The sequence below is a fragment of the Rhinopithecus roxellana genome, chromosome 1 (genome assembly GCF_007565055.1).
Source record: "Rhinopithecus roxellana isolate Shanxi Qingling chromosome 1, ASM756505v1, whole genome shotgun sequence".
Lineage (NCBI taxonomy): Eukaryota > Metazoa > Chordata > Mammalia > Primates > Cercopithecidae > Rhinopithecus > Rhinopithecus roxellana.
Genome location: NC_044549.1, coordinates 119651568 through 119671625, shown reverse-complemented (window position 1 = coordinate 119671625; position 20058 = coordinate 119651568). Strand labels below are relative to the sequence as shown.

At 37.6% G+C, this 20058-nt stretch overlaps 1 pseudogene; it reads right to left on the bottom strand.

Annotated features, from left to right (window-relative positions):
• Positions 1-10537: 10537 nt before the first annotated feature.
• LOC104658405 lies at positions 10538-11571 on the bottom strand (annotated as a pseudogene).
• Between the last annotated feature and the right edge of the window lie 8487 nt (positions 11572-20058).

The following is a 20058-nucleotide window of genomic DNA, read 5'->3' as shown; positions in this document are numbered from 1 at the left end:
CAGGATCCTATTACTTGACCCTCATATGTCTTCACTCTAATAGAGGGGCTGTGATGAGATTTTTGGTTCTCTTGAGTAACAGTATCAACTCAGATTCTGAGTTTAAGCAGTCCTTAAAATGTTTGTATATTTATCTTTCCCCAGAATGTAGTTACCTAAATATAGGAAAGACCTACTGTGATAGTATTAGATCCCTTAGAAAGTGTATATGGTAACAAAGAGCCCTTTTTGTTAGAGACCTGGCCTCTCCTTCAGTCAATGAATTTGGGGTTTGAAAACCAAAATTTAGAAGAGGAATCATGATTTTTTTAACTGAAGCAACTGGCCTCAGCCTTCTGTACATCTATTCTCGATTTATTTTCATTGTGTAGACTGAGTAGTATCTGTGTTGGCTGCCCATCTATCTTGCCCCTAAAGACACCATGTTCTGGTCATCATCTCTTATAACCCTCTTTGTCTCACATCTGCTGACTACCACTCAAACATTGCTCTTCTTTACTGTAACTGCATCGACCTGACTCCTTACTGTTAAGCATTACCATTTTATCTCTGTTGTCTTAGAGTGTCATTTCCACCAGTTAGCCCAGTTCTTTAAGTGTATTGGTTTCCCATTACTACTGTAACAAATTACCACACACAGTATCCTAAAACAATATAAAATTTATTCTCTTGCAGATTTGAGTGTCAAAATCCAAAATAAGTCTCACTAGGCTAAAATCAAAGTGTAATCTGAACTGCATTCCCTTTGGAGCCTCAAGAGAATAATCCATTTACTTGCATTTTCCAGCTTCTGTAGGCTGCCTGCATTCCTTAGTTCATGGCTGCATCATTACAACCCCTACTTCCATTGTCACATCGCATTCTCTAACTCTCACCCTTCTACCTTTCTCTTATAAGGACCCCCTATAATTACATTGGGCCCACCTATGTAGTCCAGGATAATCTCCTCATCTCAGAATCCTTAATTTAATTAAATCTCCCAAGTCCCTTAAATTATGAAGGTTACACATCCGTAGGTTCCAAGAATTAGGATGGAGACATCTTTGGTTGTGGTGGGGTAGGCACTATTCAGCCTACAACAAATAGCATCTCCTATCATCAGCCCTCGTCTACAGAAGAGAGCTACTGCTAAGACTCTGATATTGGTATTTCTCTCACCAAAATGTTCCTGATTGTAAACAGTGATGGTTCTAGACCTTCCATGGAAACTAGGTATCTGGTGGTCTTTCCATATACATGGTATATCCAGTTACCATGCCCATTTTGCCTAGTCTTTTAATCCCTTATTTCAGCCTCTGGGATGTCATTTCTGGAATTTTCTACATTGCTTATTGTGGTTCATCACTTTCTTCATACTATAAATTTCATTCTATCAGCATGTTTGCACTGTTTCCTAGGGTCCTTACCAGGGTATCAAATGTTATTATTACATATGGCAGAATCTTAAAACCTGTATGATTTCCATATCTCCCATAGACTTTTGGTCATCTTCTAATCTAGGGTGAAGCTGTAGGTCTTTTTTTTACTCCCCCCCCAAACCTTGCTTAAATTGCGAGGAAAAGACCTTAAAACAAGCCTCATGTGTTCCCCTATTGTACTTTATCTGACTTTAGCATACATCCTTCTGTGATTCCAGCTCTACCAGAATCCAGTCTCACATCTACTCACCTGGCAACAGGCATGTGGAATACCTTATAAGAGGAGTCTGGAAGTGGCAAATGGTAGATATTCCTTTCAAATATTACATGTGATTTATGAAAAATATCAAAAATAAGATGACGAGGGGGTAGTCCTGTTCTACTTGCACTGGACAACCCTAAAAATAATTTTATGAGATTATAAACATATGACTTTAAAATGAAGCAGGAATTGTATTCTAATTATTTAGTATTTAAGATAATGCCTGTAACTCTTTATAAAACATGTAATAAAGAAGCTGTAATTTATTCTGCTCTTGTCTTCTTACAAGAATCAATTCCAAATTGTTGATGGTATACACATTTTATAGCATTTCTCTCCAAATTGGGAAGCAAAGTCTATTAATTACAGCTAAACATCTGCATAACACTTAATAGTTTGCAAAACACTGTGCCTTATATTTGATCATTTGATCATCAATGACAATTTCATGAGATATTATCATCTTTAATATCTCTAATTTTGCCAGTTAAAAACTTGATCCTCCAAGAGACTAAATAACATGTCTAAGATTTTTGATTAATCAATTGCAAAGCCAAGATTTAGCCTAGAACTCCTGATACTAGAGTGCACGCTCTATATTTACCTCTACCCTTTCTTTGGGTAAATTATGTTGGTCAAGACTATTTTATCAGTCTGGGACTTCTTTTTCTCTGAAAAAATACAAGGAGTAATTGATTGATTTTCAAGGATCCTTCTAGTTCTAACTATTATTTCCTTTCACATACTGCTGGTAGACATGAAAGTGGATAATTTTATTCACCTGCAAGAGCAACCAGAAGTGAAGAGAACTAGATATAATCAATAACTTATCAGATAGTCAATTTGCCACATAGTGATTATTTCCCAAGACTGAATCTAAACTTGAGTTGTCATATCTATGTTAAGACCTACATATGGTGAAATCCCATAAATAGAAAAAACATGAAGAATTTGAGGTAACTACTATAAATTTTTGTGGAACTTATCTAAGGTGGCTAAAAAATTAAAAATCTTGTATTATTAATGCAATACATATTCTAACAGTGATTTACATAAATTTACACTTCGATCCAAGAAAGAGGATCTGATAGTACAGACCAAAAAATATTTAGTATAGCTTTTTATATTTCCCTAATTGTATTTTTCATTGAGCTAATTCAATGCAATAATTCTAACAATTATCTGAATGGATTAAGACGTTACAGTAATATTGTAAGGTCAAAAAGCATGAGTTGAAGTCTTAATATTTCCACTGCAGCTGAGTGACTTCAAGCAAGTTAGTATCAATGTGACTGAGTTCTCTCAGCTGTAAAACATTAGTACTTATTTCAGAGTGCTATGAAGATAACATGACTTAATACATATAATGCAATTAGCATAGTGCCGAACATATTATAAATGCTATAGAAGATAGCATCATTAAAACCATATTATGTTGCTACTGTTATTATTACATATGGCAGAATCTTAAAACCTGTATGATTTCCATATCTCCCATAGACTTTTGGTCATCTTCTAATCTAGGGTGAAGCTGTAGGTCTTTTTTTTCCCCCCAAACCTTGCTTAAATCGCGAGGAAAAGACCTTAAAACAAGCCTCATTATTCTTTTTCTTTAAAATGAGAAGCAGATGGCAAGTTTAAAGACAAATTAGCAGGCAGACCGTTATCCTAATTGAATTAATTCAGAAACAGAAAACCAAATAGCCTATGTTCTCACTTAAAAGTGAATGCTAAACATTGACTGCACATAGACATGGGACGGGAACAATAGACACTGGGAACTACTAGAGAAGGGAGAAAAGGAGGGGAACAAGGGCTGAAAAACCACCTATTGGGCACTATGCTCACTATCTGGGTGACGGGATCACTCATACCCCAAACCTCAATGTCATGCAATATGCCCATGGAACAAATCTGCAAATGTACCCGTGAATCTAAAAGTTGAAATTGTATTAATAAATAATTAATTAGGATTTGGGGGAGGGAAAAGACAAATCAGAAGGCTCTAGGCTTATGTCTGAGCAAAGAGGAAATGCCAGGAAGCTAGGAAGTTTGCAAGTTCCTTTACAGAAAATAGCTGCGTCATACTTATTCAATTTTACTACCACATCATGTTACTAATCTCATAAAATACTTTCAAATTTATTTGAACTTAAGAAGAGTACACCATAATGCCTGTCCCTGTCAGTTTGAGCTGCTATGACAGAATATCACAGACTTGGTGGCACATAAAACACATATTTATTTCTCATTTATTTCTGGAGGCTGGAAGTCCAAGAACAGGGTGTCAGCATGGTCAGGTTCTTGGAGAGGGTCCTTGATATAGTTTGCCTCTGTGTCTCCACCCAAATCTTGTCTTGGATTGTTCTCCCATAATTCCCACATGTTGTGGGAGGAATGCAGTGGGAGACAATTTGAATCAAGGGGGCAATTTCCCTCATACTGTTCTCATGGTAGTAAGTCTCACAAGATCTGATGGTTTGATCAGGGGTTTCCGCTTTTGCATCTCCTCATTTTCTCTCGCTGACACCATGTAAAAAGTGCCTTTCACCTCCCGCCATGATTCTGAGGCCTCCCCAGTCACGTGGAACTGTAAATCCAATTAAACCTCTTTTCTTTCCCAGTCTGGGGTATGTCTTTATCAGCAGCCTGAAAACGGACTAATACAGTACCTTGGTACCAGCAGAGTGGGCATTGCTGAAAAGATATCCAAAAACGTGGAAGCCACTTTGGAACTGGGTATCAGGCAGAGGTTGGAACAGTTTGGAGGGCTTAGAAGAAGACGGGAAAATGTGGGAAAGCTTGGAACTTCCCAGAGACTTGTTGAATGGCTTTGCCCAAAATGCTGATAGCGATATTGGACAATAAGGGGGTCTCAGATGGAGATGAGGAACTTGTTGGGAAACTGGAGTAAAGGTGACTCTTGTTATGTTTTAGCAAAGAGACTGGTGGCATTTTGCCCCTGCCCTAGAGATTTGTGGAACTTTGAACTTGAGAGAGATGATTTAAGGTATCTGGTGGAAGAAATTTCTAAGCAGCAAAACATTCAAATGGTGACTTGGGTGCTGTTACAGCATTTCATTTCAAAAGGGAAAAAGAGCATAAAAGTTCAGAAAATTTGCGGCCTGGCGATGCAGCAGAAAAGAAAAATCAATTTTTTAAAAATTATACTTTAAGTTCTAGAGTACATGTGCACAACGTGCAGGTTTGTTACATATGTATACACGTGCCATGTTGGTGTGCTGCACCCGTTAACTCATCTTTTGCATTAGGTATATCTCCTAATTCTATCCTTCCCCGCTCCCCACACCCCACGACAGGCTCCAGTGTGTTATGTTCCCTGCCCTGTGTCCAAGTGTTCTCATTGTTCAATTCCCACCTATGAGTGAGAACATGCAGTGTTTGGTTTTCTGTCCTTGCAACAGTTTGCTCAGAATGATGGTTTCCAGCTTCATCCATGTCCCTATAAAGGACATGAACTCATCCTTTTCTATGGCTGCCTAGTATTTCATAGTGTATATGTGGCACATTTCCTTAATCCAGTCTATCATTGATGGGCATTTGGGTTGGTTCCAAGTCTTTGCTATTGTGAATAGTTCCACAATAAACATATGTGTGCATGTGTCTTGGTCTGCAGTCCAATGCTCTAACCCTGAGCTATATCCCCTCCTGCATGTGTCTTTATAGCAGCATGATTTATAATCCTTTGGGTATATAACCAGTAATGGGATGGCTGGGTCAAATAGTATTTCTAGTTCTAGATCCTTGAGGAATCACCACACTGTCTTCCACAATGGTTGAACTAGTTTACAGTCCCACCAACAGTATAAAAGTGTTCCTATTTCTCTACATCCTCTCCAGCACCTGTTGTTTCCTGACTTTTTAATGATCACCATTCTAACTGGTGTGAGATGGTATCTCATCATGGAAAAAAAAACATTTTTTTTTAGGAGAAATTCAAGCTGGCTGCAGAAATTTGCATAAGTAACAAGGAGCCAAATGTTAATCCCCAAAACAATGGGGAAAATGTCTCCAGGGAATGTGATAGGTCTTCATGGCAGGACCTCCTATCACAGACCCAGAAGCCTAGGAGGAAAGAATGGTTTCGTGGGCCCAGTCCCAGGTCCCCATGCTGTGTGCAGCCTAGGGACTTGGTGCCTTGTGTCCCAGTCATTGCTAAAAGGGGTCAAGGTACAGCTCAGCCCATGGTTTCAGAGGGTGTAGGCCCCAAACCTGGGCAGTTCCCACGTGGTGTTGAGCCTATGGGTGCACAGAAGTCAAGAATTGAAGTCTGGGAACCTCCATCTAGATTTCAGAAGACGTAAAGAAACGCCTGGATGCCCAGGCAAAAGTTGCCTGTAGGAGTGGAGCCCTCATGGAGAACCCCTGCTAGGGCAGTGCAGAAGGGCACTGTGGGGTTGGAGCCCCGACACAGAGTCCCTACTGGAGCACTGCCTAGTGGAGCTGTGAGAAGTGGGCCACTGTCCTCCAGATGCCAGACTGGTAGATCCACCGACAGCTTGTACCATGAGCCTGGAAAAGCCACAGACACTCAATTCCAGCCTGTGAAAGCAGCCAGGAGTGGGGCTATACCCTGCAAAACTACAGGGGCAGAGCTGCCTAAGACTATGGGAACCTACCTCTTGCATCAGCATGACCTGGATATGAGACATGGAGTCAAAGGAGATCATTTTGGAGATCATTTAGAATTTGACTGCCCTGCTGGATTTCAAACTTGCATGGGCCCTGTAACCCCTTTGTGTTGTCCAATTTCTCTCATTTGGAATGGCTGTATTTACCCAATACCTGTACCCCCATTGTATCTAGAAAGTAACTAGCTTGCTTTTGATTTTACAGGCTCATAGGCAGAAGAGACTTGCCTTGTCTCAGATGACATTTTGAACTGTGGACTTTTGGCTTAATGCTGAAATGAGATAAGACTTTGGAGAACTGTTGGGAAGGCATGATTGGTTTTGAAATATGAGGACATGACATTCACAGGGGTCAAGGATGGAATGATATGGTTTGGCTCTGTGTCCCCATCCAAAGCTCATCTTGAATTGTATTACTATAATTCCCATATGTTGTGGGAGGACCCTGGTGGGAGATAATTTGAATCATGGGGACAGTTTCCCCCATACTGTTCTCATGGTAGTAAGTCTCACAAGATCCAATGGTTTTATCAGGGGTTTTTGCTCTTGCATCTCTTCATTTTCTCTCACTGTCACCATGTAAGAAGTGCCTTTTGCCACCCACCATGACTGAGGCCTCCCCAGTCACGTTGAACTGTAAGTCCAATTAAACCTCTTTTTCTTCCCAGTCTTGGGTTTATCTTTAACAGCATCATGGAAACAGTCCTCTTCCTGAAAACAACCTCACATGGCCTTCCTTGGTGCGAACACACACTAGGGGAGAGAGAATATTGCCTCTCTCTTCTTCTATGGATGCTAATAGCATCATGAGGGCTCTACCCTCATGACCTCATTTAAACCTAATTACTGCCCAGAGGCCCAACCTCCTACTAATATCATCCCATTAGGGGTTAGGATTTCAACAGATGGATGGCAGGGGACAGGGCACAAACACATAGCCTAAAACAAGTACCTTCCTGGTTACAAAAGGGGAAATACAATCTGCAAAAACTAAAGTATTTTAATAATTGACAATTTAAAAATTGATCACAAATCACTACTACACAAGTTACTACTACTTGTAAAATAATTTAAGTAAATAATTTTGGACTTCAGGTAGAAATTATCTTTAAAAAATTATGATGTAAAAAATAAGCATAAATATATTAGTAGCTTAATAACATATTCAAAGTTCATGTAGCTTGTAAGGATATTTGATGACCTCATGGTAGAATCATATCTATTGGGCATAGTGGCTCATGCCTATAATCCCCACACTTTGGGAGGCTGAGGCAGGTGGATCGTTTCAGTTCAGGAGTTCAAAACCAGCCTGGGCAACATGGTAAAACCCCATCTCCACATCTCCACAAAAGATACAAAAATTAGTTGGGCATAATGGTGCGCTCCTCTGGTCCCGGCTCCTCGGGAGGCTGAGGCTCAAGAATCACTTGAACCCGGGAGGCAGAATTGCAGTAAGCAGAGATTGCACCACTGCACTCCAGCCTGGGTGATGGAATGAGATTACCATAGAAAGAAAAAAAGAAAAGAAAAGAAAAGAAAAAAGAAAAGAAAAGAGGAAAGGAAGAAAGGCTGTGATCTGGGGTGGACTGAGGCCCAAAAGATAGACAAAATGAACTCTTAAAACCTATCAAACTTGTTAGTAGGATTAGATACAGTTGTGTATGCTAGGAAGACTCAAAATATGGGCTTAACGGAGATAGTAGTTCCTTCCTTGTCTGGCTGTCATTCTGTTATCCTGCCCCAAGATCCAAAATAGCTGTTAAGCTCTAGCTGCTCTTCATGCCCACACTGCAGGTAGTGGAAAACAGTAACTAAGAGTAAGTGCAGCAAGATCACAGACCTTAGTTTTTGAGAAGACTTCCCGGAAGTTCCACACAACACTTACACTTAACATTTCATTACATAAGTAACAAGGAGCCAAATGTTAGTTCATTCATTTATGTGGCCATTCATATCTGAGAGGGAGGCTGGAAAATGTAGTCTTATACTGTGGCAATGTGCCAGCAAAATATTGATGTTTTGTTACTGAGAGGGATGGAAAGAGCTGGTGGGGTAGGCAATTAAGATGCTCTGCCACAGTTTCATTTATCTAAGTCATAATTAAATAAGTTATATTAATTTAGGCCAAATAGAAAACATAAACACATATTTGATGGATAACTTTGAAACATTAACTCATAATGGAAAGTGCCTGACTTCAAGTGTCTAAAATAAAAATCAACACATTGGTATTTGAGTAGCAGTGGTTGGCATCAACAAGGTTAACACAGTTGTTGAATAGTGATTAAGTCTGGGCTCTGGAGCCAGGCCATCTCAGCGGAGTTCAGGTATTAATTGTATGGAATTGGACAAGTCACTTGGCACATTGAATTCATCTGTGAAATGGAGAAAATTATATCTATTTGTTGAGGTTGTTGTGATGAGTAAGTAAATTACAAATGCAAAGTTAATAAATATAGAACTGTGCCTCATACCTAGCCAGTGCTTAATAAATACTAGATTTTATTATAATTCATGTTTCATTAGTATTATATTTAAAGCACACATTGTCTAATAGCCTTCATACTATATGTTGTATATAACAAAAAAATTTCAGTTAAATTTATATGTTAATTTTGTTTATTTAATTTACATTTAATCTTAGACTACCCATTATTACTGAGTATAAAGTCTAATAAAATAAATCTGTATTTCATAAAGAATTTTAAATAAATGCATAGACTGCTAAAGAAAACAACTATAAAACTTAATAATAAGTAGAACTGTATCTTCAGCATGAATTATTAGCATACATTTTTGCGGTATTAATAGCCAAGAAAGTCATATATGTTATCCAAAAAAAGTAATAAAAGAATAAAATTATGTTCAGCTTACTTGATACTAATTACACATAAGTGTATTGTGGAATAAAGTCCAGATTCCTATTGGGGAAATTTCATTTATTTAAAGTTTCATGAAATTTGCTTAGCATTCTGTGTTAGTGTCTTAGAAACAATCAGTTCTCTGATATTATTTATAAAGTATATTCATTAAAGGAACTGTGAATATTTTGATATACTGACAAATTGCACCCTCCAGTGGAAAAAATGTTTATCCTTAAAACTTTAATGTGCTTCTGCACTGCAGCTTTAATATATTCAAAGTTGCTTCTGTCTAAAATTCTTTTAAATGTAATTGTGTTTTATGACCTGAATATATAGAACTAATATATATATATATATCACTCTATTAGATATACATTATACTTTTGGGTACCCAGGGAGTTCCTCTGAGTTTCAGACTCCATTATGTAAATAGGACATTAAACATTGGCTAAGTACAAGAGTTTTAAAGAAAATTTTTTTTCAGAATTATTATTAACGTGTCAGTCTTTATAGACGTGAGTACACTCCAACATAAAAAGTAGAACTCATCCACTTCCACTTAATATTCTATAGGATGAAGTTGGACCACAAACCATAGTAACTTACACAAGGGGACAAGTTACTGAACTAAAAATATTTTATAATCATGCTTCAGTGATTTTTGTGTGTATAATTAAAAGCATTTATACTCCACAAGGCTAGTTTCTTCTTAGATAAAAGTAATTATTTTTAGTATCCATACTAGACCGTATGGGTCACCAAACTTGAAGAAGAAGGTTAAAAAGCAGCCATCTTCTGTCAATCAGAAAGTTTCAAAACTAAGCGATTGTATAATCACATCCGTATTTTAGGGCTAATTGAAGTTAAAAACGTTTTCTCTTGTTTCAGAGATACTTACATCAAATGAAGACATTTACAAATTGTTCACAGCATACAACAGCCCAAACATGATTTTCACCTATGCTGTGTAAAGAAGTTAAACATTCATTAAGTTTCTCTAATAAATTCAGTGCATTTTTTCCATAATAAATAGCACAAGCTATTCTAAATGTTATAATTTCTTTCAGTGCATATTTCTAAACTCATTAGAGGGAATTAAATCGTGTTAGTAAATGGCTATATCATATTTCAGTGTATTATGGAAACTACACCATACAGTTTGATTCACATCAATACTATAATTCACCCTATAAAAAAACCACAGGCACACACCAAATAGAGAAAAAATGTGAGTTTTTAATAAATTTAAAGTATACTATCTACTTTAAATCACAATGTAAGATATATTTTAAAAAACAGCCAATTTCCAAACCCCTTTTCTAATTCTGGCACAATGAATATTCAATCTATTCAAATATTCTGGTTTGTAATCCTCTAAATGATGCTATCATATCCAGAATCCATGTTCCAAATATTTTAAGAGGTGATAACCACAGCCAGGGTCAAGGCAATCATTATTCAAAGTATAATGTTGAAAATCACTGAATATTCAAAATTATATGCAAGGTTACAGGGACTTGCTGGGTTCTTCATTTGTTTTGCCTCAAAGATAGTCCCTGTCTTCCTCACGAGGGAGGTGTCAAATGACTTAACAGTGACTAACTCTACCACTGCATTCCCACCATAAAGATTGTACATGTCACCTGCAAACTTTTGAAGAATGTCAACAAGGATATTAGAAGCAACTCTGAATTGTTCAGTCTTCCCCGTAATGCTTCCCAGTTTCATCCAAACATGCCAGTTCCAGTGAATATAAATCAGGAGAATGATCCTTGGCTAGATGCTTATGACAAGACACCAAGCTTGAAATATCATGGAGCACTTGGAGTTCAGAAAGAAAGAGCAGGTCAACTCCATTGTTCCTACTCAGAGAATTCAGGGAAGTGAACTGAGAATGGAGTTTTCCTGAAACAAGTGATAATGGAGTTGTCCTAAGGTGACTGAAAGGTCTTCAAACACTGAGTTTGCTTTCCCTACCAAATACACTTTTTCCTCACTAAGAACCAACTGCAAAACAACAGGAATTTCCTCGGGAAATAAAGAGTGAATGGAAATTGCAACACTGTCAAGACCAAAAGGAACTGCATTCTCCAAAAGGTATGAAATGACACTGCCTGATGGTAGAGCCAGTTTGTCCACTCCCTTCACCATCACCATGAGGGTAGCCCAAGGACGATGAAACAGGTCACCTACTGCAAGTCCTGGCCAAGAAAGGTTTTCCTTCACAGAGAAGCCCATGGACAATGCATCACGTCTGGGATTCACTCTCCTGGTATAGGCCAACTTCCATTTATGAAAATAACAGAACAGGAACTACACTCGTTCCCCCAAACACTAGACACCAACAAGGACAAGAGCATGACACACACAGTCATGGTGCCGCTGCGGCCACAGCAGTGCAGGTCAACAAGGAGTGGGCCGGCGGGACATGGGCAAGCACTGCGGTGTGACTGGGTCACAGCATTAGGACTCGTCCTGACTCCTGGGGCTTGCCCCTTGATTGGCTAAAGGAATAATTTTTTTAAAAAGTAAAAAATTAAATTATACCTGTATATAATGAATATTTTCTAAAAGAATATCCTCCACTATGTATTTGATATATAAATATTACATATATATTCTACATCAAATGATACAGATTTGATATAGATTTCTATATCAATGATATAGAAATATATATATATTCCTGTGAGCAAAGATTTTGGTTGGAAAGGTCTGTAGTTGCCCAATATTGGAAGAGGAATTATTTTTTTTCTCCTTTCTTTCTCTCTTCCTTTCTTTCTTTCTTTCTTTCTTTCTTTCTTTCTTTCTTTCTTTCTTTCTTTCTTTCTTTCTTTCTTTCTTTCTTTCTTTCTTTCTTTCTGTCTCTCTCTCTCTCTCTCTCTCTCTTTCTTTCTTTCTATTATACTTTAAGTTCTAGGGTACATGTGCATAATGTGCAGGTTTGTTACATATGTATACTTGTGCCATGCTGGTGTGCTGCACCCATCAACTCGTCAGCACCCAGCAACTTGTCATTTACATCAGGTATAACTCCCAATGCAATCCTTCCCCCCTCTCCCCTCCCGTGATAGGCCACAGTGTGTGATGTTCCCCTTCCCGAGTCCAAGCGATCTCATTGTTCAGTTCCCACCTATGAGTGAGAACATGCGGTGTTTGGTTTTCTGTTCTTGCGATAGTTTGCTGAGAATGATGGTTTCCAGCTGCATCCATGTCCCTACAAACGGCTCAAACTCATCCTTTTTTATGGCTGTATAGTATTCCATAGTGTATATGTGCCACATTTTCTTAATCCAGTCTGTCACTGACGGACATTTGGGTTGATTCCAAGTCTTTGCTATTGTGAGTAGTGCCGCAATAAACATACGTGTGCATGTGTCTTTATAGCAGCATGATTTATAATCCTTTGGGTATATACACAGCAATGGGATGGCTGGGTCATATGATACTTCTAGTTCTAGATCCTTGAGGAATCACCATACTGTTTTCCATAATGGTTGAACCAGTTTACAATCCCACCAACAGTGTAAAAGTGTTCCTATTTCTCCACATCCTCTCCAGCACCTGTTGTTTCCTGACTTTTTAATGATTGCTATTCTAACTGGTGTGAGATGGTATCTCACTGTGGTTTTGATTTGCATTTCTCTGATGGCCAGTGATGATGAGCATTTTTTCATGTGTCTGTTGGCTGTATGAATGTCTTCTTTTGAGAAATGTCTGTTCACATCCTTTGCCCACTTTTTGATGGGGTTGTTTTTTTCTTGTAAATTTGTTTGAGTTCTTTGTAGGTTCTGGATATTAGTCCTTTGTCAAATGAGTAGATTGCAAAAATTTTCTCCCATTCTGTAGGTTGCCTGTTCACTCTGATGGTAGTTTGTTTTGCTGTGAAGAAGCTCTTTAGTTTAATGAGATCCCATTTGTCAATTTTGGCTTTTGTTGCCGTTGCTTTTGGTGCTTTAGACATGGAGTCCTTGCCCCTGCCTATGTCCTGAATGGTATTACCTAGGTTTTCTTCTAGGGTTTTTATGGTATTAGGTCTAACATTTAAGTCTCTAATCCATCTTGAATTAATTTTCATATAAGGAGTAAGGAAAGGATCCAGTTTCAGCTTTCTACTTATGGCTAGCCAATTTTCCCAGCACCATTTATTAAATAGGGAATCCTTTCCCCATTTCTTGTTTTTCTCAGGTTTGTCAAAGATCAGAGGGCTGTAGATGTGTGGTATTATTTCTGAGGACTCTGTTCTGTTCCATTGGTCTATATCTCTGTTTTGGTACCAGTGCCATGCTGTTTTGGTTACTGTAGCCTTGTAGTACAGTTTGAAGTCAGGTAGCGTGATGCCTCCAACTTTGTTCTTTTGACTTAGGATTGTCTTGGAAATGTGGGCTCTTTTTTGGTTCCATATGAACTTTAAAGCAGTTTTTTCCAATTCTATGAAGAAACTCAATGGTAGCTTTAAGGGGATGGCATTGAATCTATAAATGGCCTTGGGCAGTATGGCCATTTTCACAATATTGATTCTTCCTATCCATGAACATGGTATGTTCTTCCATTTGTTTGTGTCCTCTTTTATTTCACTGAGCAGTGGTTTGTAGTTCTCCTCGAAGAGGTCCTTTACATCCCTTGTAAGTTGGATTCCTAGGTATTTTATTCTCTTTGAAGCAATTGTGAATGGAAGGTCATTCCTGACTTGGCTCTCTGTTTGTCTGTTACTGGTGTATAAGAATGCTTGTGATTTTTGCACATTAATTTTGTATCCTGAGACTTTGCTGAAGTTTCTTATCAGCTTAAGGAGATTTTGGGCTGAGACAATGGGGTTTTCTAAATATAGAATCATGTCATCTGCAAACAGGGACAATTTGACTTCTTCTTTTCCTAACTGAATACCCTTGATTTCTTTCTCTTGCCTGATTGCCCTAGCCAGAACTTCCAACACTATGTTGAATAGGAGTGGTGAGAGAGGGCATCCCTGTCTTGTGCCAGTTTTCAAAGGGAATTTTTCCAGTTTCTGCCCATTCAGTATGATATTGGCTGTGGGTTTATCATAAATAGCTCTTATTATTTTAAGATATGTTCCATCAATACCAAATTTATTGAGCGTTTTTAGCATGAAGGGCTGTTGAATTTTGTCAAAGGCCTTTTCTGCATCTATTGAGATAATCATGTGGTTTTTGTCTTTGTTTCTGTTTATATGCTGGATTACGTTTATTGATTTGCGTATGTTGAACCAGCCTTGCATCCCAGGGATGAAGCCCACTTGATCATGGTGGATAAGCTTTTTGATGTGCTGCTGGATCCGGTTTGCCAGTATTTTATTGAGGATTTTTGCATCGATGTTCATCAGGGATATTGGTCTAAAATTATCTTTTTTTGTTGTGTCTCTGCCAGGGTTTGGTATCAAGATGATGTTGGCCTCATAAAATGAGTTAGGGAGGATTCCCTCTTTTTCTATTGATTGGAATAGTTTCAGAAGGAATGGTACCAGCTCCTCCTTGTACCTCTGGTAGAATTCAGCTGTGAATCCATCTGGTCCTGGACTTTTTGGTTGGTAGGCTATTAATTATGTGTAGAGGGAAATTTATAGCACTAAATGCCCACAAGAGAAAGCAGGTAAGATCTAAAATTGACACTCTAACATCACAATATAAAGAACTAGAGAAGCAAGAGCAAACACATTCAAAAGCTAGCAGAAGGCAAGAAATAACTAAGATCAGAGCAGAACTGAAGGAGATAGACACAAAAAACCCTCCAAAAAATCAATGAATCCACGAGTTCGTTTTTTGAAAAGATCCACAAAATTGATCGACCACTAGCAAGACTAATAAAGAAGAAAAGAGAGAAGAATCAAATAGATGCAATAAAAAATGATAAAAGGGGTATCACCACCGACCCCACAGAAATACAAACTACCATCAGAGAATACTATTAAACACCTCTACTCAAATAAACTACAAAATCTAGAAGAAATGGATAATTTCCTGGACACTTACACTCTCCCAAGACTAAACCAGGAAGAAGCTGAATCCCTGAATAGAGGAATTTTTTTAAACTTAAAAATTGAAGCATCACCTATTCTTGTCATAAATGGAAGAGAGGAGGAGTAGGACAAGGAAAATAGTACTTCTGGGCACAGATCACATGTTAGGATCAGGGCTAGGTGGTTCAATACAAAAAGTCATTACACCACCACCCAACCCCACTTTTATAGTGATTCAAAGCAGGTTCATATAGCCTCTTGATTTTTTAACTAAAGTCCTCTTAATGACAAAGGAAATTGAAAATGGGCTGTAAGAAATATGAAGGCATATCCCACAGCTACTACTAATCAGCGAGAAATGTCTTTATTTTTTAAATTCGTCAGGCAGATGTTTCATCCTACTTCAAAATATATGTGCTTTTTGACAGTGTAAAAAATTTTTATTACTGCTAGTAAAATTATTTTTCAGAAAGAATTGAAACATTGAGCACATCTGTTTTTCACTCCAGTCTGAGGAGCATAAAAGCTGACACTAACAGAATGTGATGATGTATGGTTTGAACACAGAGGGTCTTGACTCTAAAACTGAACTCATCCTACAATATTCTACACTAAGTCTATAGTTATTGAATCTTTCCAACCAAAATCTTTGCTCACCCCTTGTTTTATCCTCCCCTGTTTCTTATGAATCAGTGGCATACTGTCAACTCAGGCAGTTACCACCTAAAACTGAGGTCCTTTTCTTAACAGTCATTTCTGCTAGAAGTTGGCTTTATTCCTCATTGGCTCTCTTCTCTCTACAACAACATGGCCTCTAAAAATATCTTCTATTTTCCTAATTAATTATACTCTATCCTTCACTTTACACACCTTATGCACCCCAGGCAAAACACAAGTCTTGTAGTCTGTTATTACCTTTTTATGTTTAGCCTGCTCATTAGAAGACATGTAGATCTCTTCCTTGTAGAGAATTGTATTAGTCTGTTCTCACACTGTTATACAGAACTGCCTAAGACTGGGTAATTTATGAAGAAAAGAAGTTTAATTGACTCACAGTTCCACAGGCTGTACAGGAAGCATGACTAGGAAGCCTCAGGAAACTTACAATCACATTGTAAGACAAAGGTGAAGCAAGCACGTCTTACATGGCAGAGCAGGAAAAGAGGTGGGGGGAGGTGCCAAACACTTTAAATGATCAGATCTCCTGAGAATTCACTCACTATTACCAGAACAGCAAGGGGGAAATCCACCTCCATGATTTAATCACCTCTCACCAGGTCCCTCCTCCAATTTGACATGAGATTTTGGCAGGAACACAAATCCAAACCATATCAAGAATTATGCTAAGAAATATCTCTTTCTTCCTGTATTACCACTTTGCCAAACATTAGCTGTCATTGACAAATCAATCTAAAACTTCTTCTCAAAAGAAAGTAAACACAATAGTTATCTTTATTCCCTAAAGCTCATGGTCTGACACCTTCCCTGCTCCCATCTTCTTGGATCTTGTCTCATCTTAGAAGTCCATCTGAAACCAGCTTAGGTGTTCAGCTGTCACGGACAGTTTGTTCTCACCTCTCTTGAATGCCTTATCCAATGTTTTTATGTTGCTGTTCCACATTTTATTTTTACTTCTTCTAAGTTCATTATTTACTTGTTTATACATCTTTTTACATTATTTTACTTAGTTCTTACTTTTTGTTCATCTCTTTTAAAATTACTCCATTTCCTAAACTCTTTATCCAATTTGTTTTATTATTTAACACTACTGTGTTCCTTTTATTCCTTTTCCTTTTTGCAATCAATTTTAGTTAATTTTTTTTTCTTTCAACCTCTCCATGTTAAATAGTAGGTCAGACTCACAAAGGAGAACAAAGAGGATGACTTGTGTCTACTGGAGGAAATGTACTAATCAGAAAAACACACACAAAAAATTATAGCTATGTTAAGTGTTACCAAGAAGAGGTATGCAGTTTCATGAAAACATGTGACTGGGTCATTATCCTAGTTAGAGAAGTTAACAAAAGCTTCCCTAAAGAAGAGATGAACTCTTCTTATGGAAGGATGAAAATATGTAAGAGAGTGAGTGCCACTGACACAGAGATAGTACTACAAAACCGTTTGTGAGGAGAGAACAAACTATCTGACTTACGGGTAGTAAAAGAAGGTCACTGTGGCTGGAGCACAGAGAGAGGGAAGCATGGTATAAAACTTAGCGGTAAGTGCAGTTTGGATCACACAAGTTTTGTTGAGAATTTTGGTGTGTATCTTAAAACCAAATGGAAGCCATTCAAATGCTTCAGCAGAGGTAAGAGGAGTAACGTGAGGATATGTGCATTTGAAATCTTACTCCTCTACGTATTCTCTGCGTGACATCACTTCGGACAAGTTTCTCAATCTCTCTTAGCCTCATCTGTGAAATGACAAGAATAGTCATTACATTAGCAGTCATATAAGAAGTAGTATTGGTAATAATAGGTAAGCTTTATGGACCTGGCACTAGACACTGTTCTCAGTGTCTCATGGATTGTCTCTTTTAATCCTCTGTGATGTACATACTATTACTATCAGCCCTAATTTTCAAGTGAAGAAAATAAGGCACAAAAATCAAGTGAAAGGAACAAAACAGTAAGTGGTGGATTATCTATTTCATAGGATTTTGTGAAGATTAAAAGTGTTGCTAGACTAAACTAGTTACCACAGAATTCAGGACATAGTAAGCATTTGATAAACCTTGTTGTACTTGAGGTTCCAGTTTCAAATAAAATTATGAGTCAGATTTTTAAAAACATTATCCAAGGTTGAATTCTCATCAATGACAATTTTTTTTTCTTGCGGCCAATTTTGTCATACTCACGTCTTATACTTATTTTTAAACACATTATGCGTCTTTTCAGTGGCCATGACTAACCTACGAGCACTTCCAATTCACTTGGGCTTCCATAGCACTTGTTAGCTACATGGGCTTTAGTCTTCTTACTGTCTATGCCTCAATAACCCTGTCCTACTCTACCTATCAAGCCTTTCCACTGCACTTGCTGCTATGGTAAATCTGTTTTCCTAACTCTAACTTCTTCACTAAATATTCCTTCCAACTTCTAGCCTTAACTCAAACTTGTTATTCCCTAAGGGTATTGCTTTTCCTGCAGCTGCTCAAATAGGTGTTTCCTGCTACACATCCCTCCTTTCCTTGTTCCCCAGTACTACTTCCAGTCCACTATTCCTTCAAATTAATGTAAAAATAAATTAGCTCCTTTGAAGCCCATGTGTCTGCCTATATCATGTCCTGCTCTCCTATTCCCTGCCATCCACAAACCTTGTATCATCCACATCCAAGGGACTTTTACATGTACACAGCCCACACAATGTCCTTTTCTCTTGGGGTTATGGATCCAACTTCACTGACCTCCACATTTATTCCACTCAAGTGAAACACCAGAGTAGGTGTCATCAATAGGGCCTATGGGCCAAATTGAGGATAAACATGTTGTTTTGTTTGGACTAGGAAATTTAAAAATATAAACTTTACATGACTGGCAAACCCATACTCATATATGAGAATCTCAAAAAAGGCACTTTCTTCACTAATTATATAAATGAGTTTGAGCAATCACCCAGTACCCTTCAATCTCAAATTACTCTCTCAAGGTTTCTATTGTATAACCCAACTAGAATAAAAAAAAAAAAAAGGTCTTGCCAGTAGCAGAATACTTCCTGACACAACATCAAGTTTTGAGAATCATTGTGTTTCATGATAAACTGACGCACCTTTCTTGTTCCTTCCCTGGTATAGGTGGCAAGCTCTGATTTTGACTCTAAAGTCCAGAAGAGTCTGTAAGCACTATGACATCATCTGCTCTCTTTATGGAACTTTTAACAATTTTTTTATTATAAAAATACATGTTTAAAATAGAAGAGCCAAAATTTTTTTTAATTGAAGAAAAGAAAATCTTTTATCACCCCCACTACACAGAGACAACCTCTGTTAATATTGGGGTGCAATGTCTTCCCATCTTTACTCAGTGCAATTCCGTCCTATGTATGTGATCATGCCCTATGGGCAACAAGTACTATTTGTTTTCACATAAAAAGTATTAGGTAAGTATTTTTCTATATTGTTACAGTCTCTTAGAATATATTGTTTTGAGATCTAGTTCATGTATCGTAAAGTTCACCATTTTAATATGTGCAATTTGATGGACTTTAGTATGTTTGTGAGGTTGTGCAAAATGACCACTATCTAATTTTAGAATAGTTTCATCACCTCCAAAAAACCCATACCCAATAGCAGTAATTCCTCATTCTCCTCTCTCTCTATCCCCTACGAACTACTAATCTACTTTCCAACTCTATAAATTTGTATTCTGGACATTTTATGTAAACATATTCAAACTATATGTGGTCTTTTGTGTTTTATTTCTTTCTCTTAGTATGTTTTCAAAGTTCATCCATGTTGTAGCATGTGTCAGTACTTTATTCCTTTTTATGGCTGAATAATATTTATTTGCATGGATATACCAAATTTTGTTTATCCATTCATCAGTTGATGGACATTTGCATTGTTTCCAATTTGAGGCTGCTATAAATAATGCAGCTATCACTTATGTACAAGTTTTTGTGTGAACATGTGCTTTCAATTCTCTTAGGCATACACAGAGAAGAAAAATTTCTGGGTCACATGTTTAGTGTTGAGGAACTGACACTCTGTTTTCCAAAATAGGTGCATCATTTTATATTCTCACCAACAACAATTTTTAAATTACAGCCATCTTAGTAGGTATGAAATGGTACTTTATTGTGATTTTGGTTTGTATTTCCATCCATAAGTACTAACGATATTGAGCATCTTTTCATGTGTTTATTGGCATTCATACATCTTTGGAAA